The following is a 10000-nucleotide window of genomic DNA, read 5'->3' as shown; positions in this document are numbered from 1 at the left end:
AGCCATCAGCGAAACCAAACTCTCCAGCCCGCTGGCCCTCCTGAATATGTTCGGCAGACAATTCGATATTTATGTTTTCCCGTGTGTCAAGAATGAACGTTGGTGGTACTGCGGTGCTCTTTCGAAAGACTCTGGATCTGAAAGTAAGGGCAATATTCCTAGACCAGGAGGGTAAGCTTGTCGTCTTGGATGTCGATGACAGTAATGGGTGTGCTTTCCGACTAATAGTTTCCTAGGAACGTCTCGACCTTTACTTTTAGTGGGGGATTGGAATGATACTATAGACACGCATTTAGACTATGTAGGTAGAAATACGAAAAGAAGAAGTTGCAAATGCCTCATAGACCTGCTCCGACGTTTCCAACTGTCTGACAGGTACCGACTGGACTAACCGAATGTGCTAATGTGGGCATGGACCAACCGCATCGCGTGAATCCAAATAGTTTTTAGATAGAGTATTCTGTAGGACAGTGGATAAGGATAGTGTAGGTTGTTCACAGTTTCACATAGTCAGCTACACCGATCACAAATTCATGACTTGTTCGCTCGACTTAGATAAGAATCATAGGCAGGGTTCCGTTTATTGGAAGCTGAACGCGTCGTTCCCGGAGCGACAGGCTTACAGAGACCGGATTAGCACATTAGTTAAGAGGGAATTGACGGGAGCTATTGTCAGCAATAAACTGTGGTTTGCTCTAAAGAGGGCAATCAAAGCAGAATCGATTAGGGATAGCAAGGTTTTAGCGATAGATCGAAATAGAATAGAGGGAGACCTAGTAAAGAAATTAAAGGAGGCACTTAAAAGTGGCATCGTGTTCAACGTGCTGGCGGCGAGGTTGGCCCTTGACCAACACTTCAACGCCAAACACTAAAGTTGCGTCGTCAGAGCTAGGATGTGTGCCCTCAGAAACGAATGAATTTCAGCCACCCGAGAGGCCCAGGTGGCGGAGACGCAACAAAGCAACAAAGCCACCATTCGGTCTTTGATGGATGAACAAGGGCGCAAATTACTCAAGCCCGAAAGAATGTTTGAGGCTTTTCAGCAAGACTTTGCCCGACTGTTTGGCACAACTGGTGTGTCAGAACGCAGGGTGATGCCTACCTGCTTGGCCTGCCACGACTCTCGGCAAAAGAGTTGGAATGTTGTGAAAGTTCCATTACAGCCGCTGATGTACGAATACGATGGCAGGCTGCGCGGTCCTATGAGCTTTTATTGTCATATGTCAGACTTTTTTGGAGACGTCTTGGCAGCAGTCTACTGCAACTGGCAGCAAAACGGGTGTATCCCCAGTTTTGTGAGCCGAGGAGCGGTGACACTGCTAAAGAAAGATCCAAAGAAGTGGAACGATATAGATGATTTCTAGCTCATCACTCTGCACAACGCAAATCTGAAAATTTTGTCCAAGGTGCTAGCCGAGTGGTTGGCGCTTGTCATCGAGAAACTGGTCGACAAGGCGGAAACATGTGCCGTGCCGGTAAAATGTATCCATGACAATCTCCATCTCATGCCCTACGTCATAAACAGGGTAGTTAAGGAACCTGGCATGGGTGGGACACTGATCAATTTGGATTAATCAAAAGCTTTCGATAGAATTGACCATCGATATTTGGAGGCTGTCCTTCCGACGGCTGGTTTCGGGCCAGTCTTCCGCGGTTGGATCGATTCTTTATACACCGGCAGCCCGTCGGTAGTTTGCGTAAATGGACATCTATCTAGACCATTTAACATCACGCGTTCGGTCCGTCAAGGATGCCCTCTTTCGTCACTTCTGCATATATTAACTCTAGAGCCACTACTGAAGAAGCTGGCGACGCTGAGGGTCATCGCGCGAGAACTGGGATGCGAGAGGAGCGTATCTTCATACGCAGACGATGCCACCGTCACAATGTCGATCCACAGACATATTTACCCGATCGGCGAGACACTAAAAGAATACGAAGCGGTAACAAAGCGAAAATTAACCCGGAAAAGTCAGTGGTCTTGCGACTCGGCACCTGGAGAAGCAAGCCCACGCAGTCCAACAGCGTCTCCATCGTGGGACACTGGACCGACGGACCGGTTAAATTGCTCGGTGTCTCGTTTGGTCCAGACCTCCAAATGAAGAAAAACTGGGAAGAAATAACGAGTAGAGTGGCCACTCTCACCCAGCAATGGGCCGAGGGGAAGCTGTCTCTAAAAGGTCGGTATGAGGTGGTGAATACGCACATCGCATCCGTCATCTACTACCATCTAACTGTTGTGCCTCGTCCTGACCCTGCCATCACGAAACTAAAACGCATATTCTTCCGCTTTTTGTGGAAGGGAAGCGTTCCGATGGTCAAGCGATCTATTTGCTGCCAACAATCGCTAAATGGAGGGCTGGGTATGCTGTGGTTGATGATGCGCAGACATGCGCTGAGACTGCGACATCTCTAGCGTTTCATGGATTAAGCAGTAACCGAGGCTGCGCGAATGGCACCGCGCGTGTCGCCATGTTCTCCAGCAACTCTGCTACCCGGGATCAAACTTGTGCGACTTCAATTCCACGAAGACGTTCTATAGAGGATTAGTGGAGGGGAGGTGTGATGACGTTCTTGGGGAGACTCTGGGCGTCGATGAGGAGTACCTAACTCGCCTCTTCAGGACCACTTTCGGGCCAGGACCTATGGACAATTTCCAGTGAAGCATTGCCCGATCGGGGTAAGCTTCAGCGACACCGTTCAAGAAACAGCGGACCGATCGATCTGCCTGAAATACGGTAACAGCGACGAAACCGTTCTCGCACTCATACAATGTCCAAACATTTCAGACCTGTTGGCCTATGTCGAACGGCTGCTGTCACGTGTGGAACAAATTCGGTTATCAGCCGAGTCTATCGTGAATATTGCCCCGCCATCTTCCTTTAACCGGGAAGGCGAGGCAGCTTACATTGTACCAGTGGCAATGGTGAAAGAATATGTATGGTGGACTCGTGTGAAAGGTTTAGAGACATACACTTTCCTCACATCAACAACAACTTTTTCAAATATCACTTGGAATGGAAGGTGAGTATAGAGAGGGAAGTTTTGTCTAATGAAAAGTTTAACAAAAGATGAGCGAATGTAGCAAGGGTGGTACGCATGAATGACGGAACTAACTTGACCATGACCCTAGAAAGCAAAGAGAAAAAGAACGCTTTGCTTTCGTTATTGTTTACTTTTGTTCGTTAACGAGATTACCGTGGTTCTTTTTCGTAGGTTTTTCTTTCCAGGGATAAACTTTGTCAATATTATATTTACTCCACCTTTTGAGAACTCTAATTGTTAAAAACGACACTTTTGTTATTTCCTTGTGTACACGTCCCCAAACGTTTTCGATCCCTTTTGATCGTTTTTGAAAAGAAATATTCTGCATTGTATTCCCTCTGTGTTCGGTCGTTCGTGTCTAATAAAGAAATCTATCTATCTATCTATCTATCTGTCTATCTGTCTATCTATCTATCTATCTATCTATCTATCTATCTATCTATCTATCTATCTGGTCTGGTCTGGTCTGTCTGTGTGTCGATTTGCTGCTCTATTTACTTATCTGTATGTCCAGTTAAATTTTTATTTGTTTCCATGTTTCAGTGATTGATTTATTGAGCTGTTTATGTATATATCCTTTTCTACTCTAGGCACAGGAGTTTTTGGGGAGGGGGCAGTCGATTATAACGACCTCAGTACGCAACTGGTATTTAATTTATCGACCCCGAAAGAATGAAAGGCAAAGTCGACTTCGGCGGAATTTGAACTCAGAACGTAAAGTCAGACGAAATACCGCTAAGCCTTTCGCTCGGCGTGCTAATGTTTCTTATTTCTTTATTGCTCACCAAGGGCTAAACATAGAGGGAACAAACAAGGACAGACAAAGTCGATTACATCATCCCCAGTGCGTAACTGGTACTTAATTTATCGATCCCGAAAGGATGAAAGCAAAGTTGACCTCGGTGGAATTTGAGCTCAGAACGTAAAGGTAGACGAAATACCGTTAATCATCTCGCCCGGAATGCAAACGTTTCTGCCATCTCGCCACCTTCGTTTGTGTATATATTGATGCATTTATATACCCACGAAAACTCAATTATGAAAGCTTATAGCAATGAAACCGGTGAAAGGAATTCAGCTACTTACATAGGAAACATCTAAATTTTTATCGAGTAATATCAAGAATGTTCTGAAAGAAGTGAATTCAATAAAATATGAGCTACTCCTATGTATGTCGCAATAAATAAAATAGAAGCAATACGTATATCTAAGGAACATCTTACAGTTATGATAAATCGATAAGTTGTAAAAAATTTCCGAACGATAATGCAAATTCTCAAATTAGGAATAAATTTTCCAACATGCGAGGAACATACCAATTTATTAAAACTTCTGAATTCATATATTTTATCATTTTATAAAATTGTATTACCATGCCAAGAATCGCAATGACTAATATAGGAGGCCGGTGAGAAAAGGTCAAATGATTGATGGCTAGTATTCTTTTTCATTGATATATTTGTACTCAGTAAAAAAATTTTACTAGTAAAGTTTACCTGTAAGCATGTTTCAAATGGTAGAAACTTTTCACTGCATGAAGAATCTGAAACACTGTAAAATTGATATATATTTGCTTCTTTTACTCTTTTGTTTAGCTTCAGTAGTTACGGTGAATTTGATTTAGCTAAAAGCATGTGGGCTAGTAGCAAACAAGTGATTAACACCAAAAGCAGTAAACCTGAGAAGTGATATTAAGTGCTTGAAGTTTTATATGAGATGAATAACAGAATGAATAAATAAACGAATGAATATATTCCTAAGATATAGGTATGTTGTTTTCTTAAAGATACAAATATGCTATAGTTGTTTTTATATTCTTTCATTTTATGCAAGCAGTCATATATACTGAGAGATATTGATTAATGCTTGGATTTGCCCAAAATAATCTTCAATTGTTCTCACTCTTTTCTTCTAAAAAAAATAGCTAAACTATCAAAGTTAAATGTTATCGCCTAGTAGACAGTCGGGCCATCTTACAGGACACGCATTTTTTTTTTATGACTGGTTTATAGACGTAAGCTAACTACGATGAAATATTACCTCAGCGTTCCCTCGAGATTGTTAGAGGAAAACAAAGACGAAACCATAAATCATGAGTTATGCTTGAACTGGAATCCTTGTCCAAATGCTCGCAACAAAGTGGACTTTGTTTTAAGTAACAAAGAACCACCGAACAGCTCTAGTATAAATGGGCTACGATTTGGGTCTACTAATCAAAAAGAGATACAACCCGTTCACTGTCTTTGAGGCAAATTCTATTTAATTTACTGCTATCATATATTTTAAACTGAGATAAATATATGGTAAAAGCACGTTCCCAATGTGCTACACATTAACATGCACATAAAACTATGCGGTGGATTGCAATCGTGCTTTTTAGCCTACGCTTGCCTCAAACAGTTCTTTTGTAATAATTACACCACCAGCATTACCATAACAGCACATGTTGCAAAATCATCATCTCCAACCAATAATATATAACGCGTGGTCATTGGGTAGCAACTATTATAAAATGCAATCATATATATATATATATATATATATATATATATATATATATATATAGAGAGAGAGAGAGAGAGAGAGAGATAGATAGATAGATAGATAGATAGCATCTCTGATATTCAAGTCACATCTACATATCAATACAAGGAATTTTAGAGAAATAATACCATCAAAACTGTGCCAAGTGCAAACATAACCGATCTCCAGTTGTAAGGAAAAATTTTCTAATAGAAGTTTGCAGCACCCACTGTCACATTGTGAAGAAATGTGCAAGAAAAATTCTCTTTCGTACTTAAAATAGAAATATATTAGTTTTAGGGGGTTGCCACATCAACTCTACATTATATTCTGATATCAACAAGTCATATATATATGAATGGAGAAATACGTGATAGAAGATAAACCTAGTTTTGACGGATATTCAAGTACTGTATCTATAACATTTGAAGAGTAAGGGATAAATAGGCTCACACTGTATGTATATAGAAATCGTAGGAAATAACAATGAAAGACAGAATTGAACACTACAGTAAATACTTCAAATGTTTAGAAACTTTACTCGATCCTAAAGTAACTGGACTGAATATTTATAATGGACACTTAATGGAGATGAACTCATCGTAAGTTAGAAGAGGTCACTTACATTAAGATGGCAAGATGAATAACCCTTCAATAAACGCGTATGGAAATTCTTTCTTTCCCCTAAAGACAAATTTGAAACTTCCAGACATTTTCAAATCGATAAAAGTTGCAGGAAAAAGTATAAATAATTTCAAATATTCTCCATTTAATAATAGAAGGCTAAATAAATTCAACAGACAAATTATTGTCATCAAATTTCATGCGGCGAACATTAAAAGTCTAATTGAAAATAATTATGCTGCGCGGAAAAGACAATATTAATAAATCGCTAAAAGTATATTAATTATATCGGCAAGTATGGAAGATATTACGGGACATGCTCTGGTCATTTTTAGACCACTCTATTTGTCAACAGAGTATCACTAAGTAGATGAAAAATTTAGTACACAAGCATCTACGAGAATAACATTTTGGAGAATAAATTACTGAAAGTATTCGGGTCCAACAACCATATGAAAGACAGCGATAACATTGGTGTTATCATATGCAAGCAAGTGTCTTAAGTAGTTAGAGTGTTGGCCTCACAATCGTACGGTCGTGGTTTCGATTGTTGGACAGAGTGATGTGTCGCACCCTTTGAACAAAGAACTGAATTTCATATTTCGCTAGCATACTCAAATGGAAATGTTTGAAATAATTTGTTTGTGCTATTCTGTTTCATTAGCTGATGCGTCCTTCATATATTGCTGTGACGAAGGTGAAACAGCTGAGAGGCTATTTGTGTGTCTTCGAGACACTTTAGGCTGCTAAATCAACTATGGAAAGCGTTGTACAAGCTACGAGGTCATAATCGTTAGAAGATGATGTCTCAGCTAAGAACGAATGCAATGAGATTTAGATAAGTAAATTATTTTAATGAAAGCATCAACTAAAGGAGTAAAAATTCCAAATGTGTTTGCATCCCTTCTGCGAAGCATGGAGTAAACTTTTCCACTCGAAATAATAATGATACATAATACTATAAACGTGAAACTGTGAAATCCAGCATATTTCAGAGGTTAAACTAATGGGTTATCATGGCCACTACCCATGTGGGAAAGAGTAATAAAGTTTAGTTATTACAGTGAGCTTTAAAATGCTGATTGCAACTAATTATGAGCTGAGCAAATTACCATTTTACTTAATGATTAAAATTATTTTAATTATTAAACAAGTACAAATTTAGACCTTTGTTGGCGAAATATTCAAAATAATGTAAGTTGTAAATAAATACTTTATTTCGTTTCACCACAGTTGTTTCTAGTTTTGAAGTTATGGCATTAAACATAGCAATACTGACTTAACTATTTTCTTATGCTGATGTTGTTTTTAATAATGTCTCACAGTAAGTTATTTATTTTCCGTATATGGTTTAGGTTAAACTTCGATTTAGTTATGCTGATTCACAAAATATGTGATATCATCACTAATACTTTTCTTAGTTAATGTATTTCTTCATTCTATATACTTTATTCTGTTATGAATTTGTGAAAGTATGCTGTCACATCCATTTATCTATTGTCATCTCGTTACTCAAACTGACTAACAAAAAGAGCCTTACACATCTTCCAATAACAATAGGCGACGTTAGGGGCCCATGGCTGCTTCACCAATATGCGCTACTGCCATTGAGCATACATATTTTTTTAATGTATATGTTAAATTCTATGTAATACATTCAGATACATTGATACATTCACAGAAACACATATATTCATAATTATTGCTTGCAAAGTTCGGTTGAAAGTCAGCATTATCGGAGGAGGGTGTAAGTCCATCTCATGGACCACAGTACTGAACTGTTATTTATTTTATCGACTCCGAAAGAAGGAATGGTAACGTCGATCTCGCCGGAATTTTATTTCATAACGAAAAGAACGACTAAATGCCGCTAAATATTGTGTCCAGTGTGCTAACGATTCTGCTACCTCATCACCTTCTATTTGCTTATAATTATTAAACACTAGTTTAAAAACCGCACTCCGTGCGAACTTCTGAGCTCGCTCCTACAGAGGGTTAATTGGGCCTACGGCTGAAAACTTAAAGGGCTAAATAGCATGACTATAATACGTCTATAATGATTATATACCCCATTGGTGTATCATCAGATGTTAAGATGAGAGGTTAAAGTGAGGTTAAGATTAGAGGTTAAATTCAGAGGTTAAGATGAGAATCAATTTCGTAATGCAATCATGCGGTCCAAAGTTGAATTTCAACTGCTGGCCAATTTGTCCCAACTTATTGCGACGTAAATTTAACGAAACAAGTGTCATTTGTTTCCCCCTTGATCTCTGACGTCATTTGACAAATACTAACCAAGATGGCGTGGATCAGCCAAAGTTTACCTGCTACAAATTGCAGCCCAAATGTTTTAAAATCATATCTCAATGCTGGATGTTCAAGAAACAAATGAAGGGCATATTTTCAAACGTGGGATCATCCTGATTCGAAAAGCGTATAATATGTCTACTTAGAGCAAATGTAGACTGAGATACAGAGGTTACAGACGGAAAAACAGAATGTTGTTTTATTATTATAGATGCACAAAGTTGGCAACCGTACCTTTCACCTTCTACTTATTTCAGTCATTAAACTTTAGCCATGTTAGAGCACCGTCTTCAAGGATCGACCCAAGTTCTGATTTTCTTAAAGCCTGGTATATATACTGTCAGTCTCTTTTGATGTACCTGTCGAGATATATAAAACAAGTTATGAATGAATATTGTATTTTCATCGCCGCATCTTTCTACTTTTAAAGCTCATGGCATCAAACATAATAACACTGATTTGACTATCTATATTTATGCAAATAGCAGCCATAATAATTTTTCTTAGAGATTTATTCTCTAATTATAATTTACATTCAAATACGATATAGTTTTATTTATTTATTTATATTTCTCGGTTTTGTTTATAGGCATCCTAATTAAAATCGTGAGAAGCGCACACACTTCTATCGCTCACTTTTTCAAAATATACGTGTATACTTCAAATTCATGCATGCATATATATATATATATATATATATATATATATATATATATATGTATGTATGTATGTATGTGTGTGTGTGTGTGTGTGTGTGCGCGTGTGTGTGTATGTATGTATATCTCCACGTTCTTAACTTATTTTCTTTCATTGAAAGACAAAAATTTCCTCTTTTTGATACTATTGTTATTTTTTCATCTCTCCGTGTTTTCTCCGAAACGTCAAGATAACTCCCCTTCTTGTGAAGCGTTACACTAATACATGTATTTATTAATTTCGTAACATACATGGTGTCCTAGCATTTTCAAATCCACTTGCTGAAACTAATAAAAGAATATATACACATTGTCAATTTATTAAGTTCAGCCTCAGGTGAAATTTTTACCACTGCATAATATATGTCCATATACGTTAAACTCTCACGACACACTATAGATGCACGCGCACACATTCCTAATTCTGAATCATATCACAAGCGGTCACCGATATCCATATATACGAATGTTAGAAACGGTGGAATGGATTGAATCACTTGGATAACCACATTTATAATGCACCAATGCCAGTGCTTGGTCAAGTGAGAGATATGTTTTCCGAGGTTAATCTGACACATGTGTTACAACCTCTGTGCAAAATCTCTGACAAAGAGTGTATAGATTCATCTAGTGATTACCCTACATATTATGAAAGACAATAAAAATTGCATTAAAGACAGGTATATATATATATATATATATACATTATTTACATTATCTACATTTGACGGATATTCGTCCTCATCTTGTTTGTTGTTAACACAACGTTTCGGCTGATATACCCTCCAGCCTTCGTCAGGTGTCTT

The 10000-nt window shown here is 38.2% G+C and overlaps 1 protein-coding gene across 10 annotated transcripts in view; it reads right to left on the bottom strand.

The window, feature by feature from the left end:
• Positions 1 to 10000, bottom strand: part of LOC106883318 (uncharacterized) — a 351443-nt gene that overhangs the window by 20623 nt on the left and 320820 nt on the right. For 7 of the 10 annotated variants that reach the window (XM_014934300.2, XM_014934321.2, XM_014934292.2 and 4 more), the window contains one exon: positions 8734 to 8858. The exons of 1 other annotated variant lie outside the window; for it this stretch is intronic. The gene's annotated coding sequence lies outside the window, so the exon portion shown is untranslated. The remainder of the gene's footprint in view (positions 1 to 8733; positions 8859 to 10000) is intronic. 2 more of the 10 variants (XM_014934337.2, XM_014934313.2) reach the window with 1 other exon arrangement.

This window comes from Octopus bimaculoides, chromosome 2, assembly GCF_001194135.2.
Source record: "Octopus bimaculoides isolate UCB-OBI-ISO-001 chromosome 2, ASM119413v2, whole genome shotgun sequence".
NCBI lineage: Eukaryota > Metazoa > Mollusca > Cephalopoda > Octopoda > Octopodidae > Octopus > Octopus bimaculoides.
Note: the sequence above shows the minus strand (reverse complement) of the source record. Positions and strands in the feature narration are given on the sequence as shown.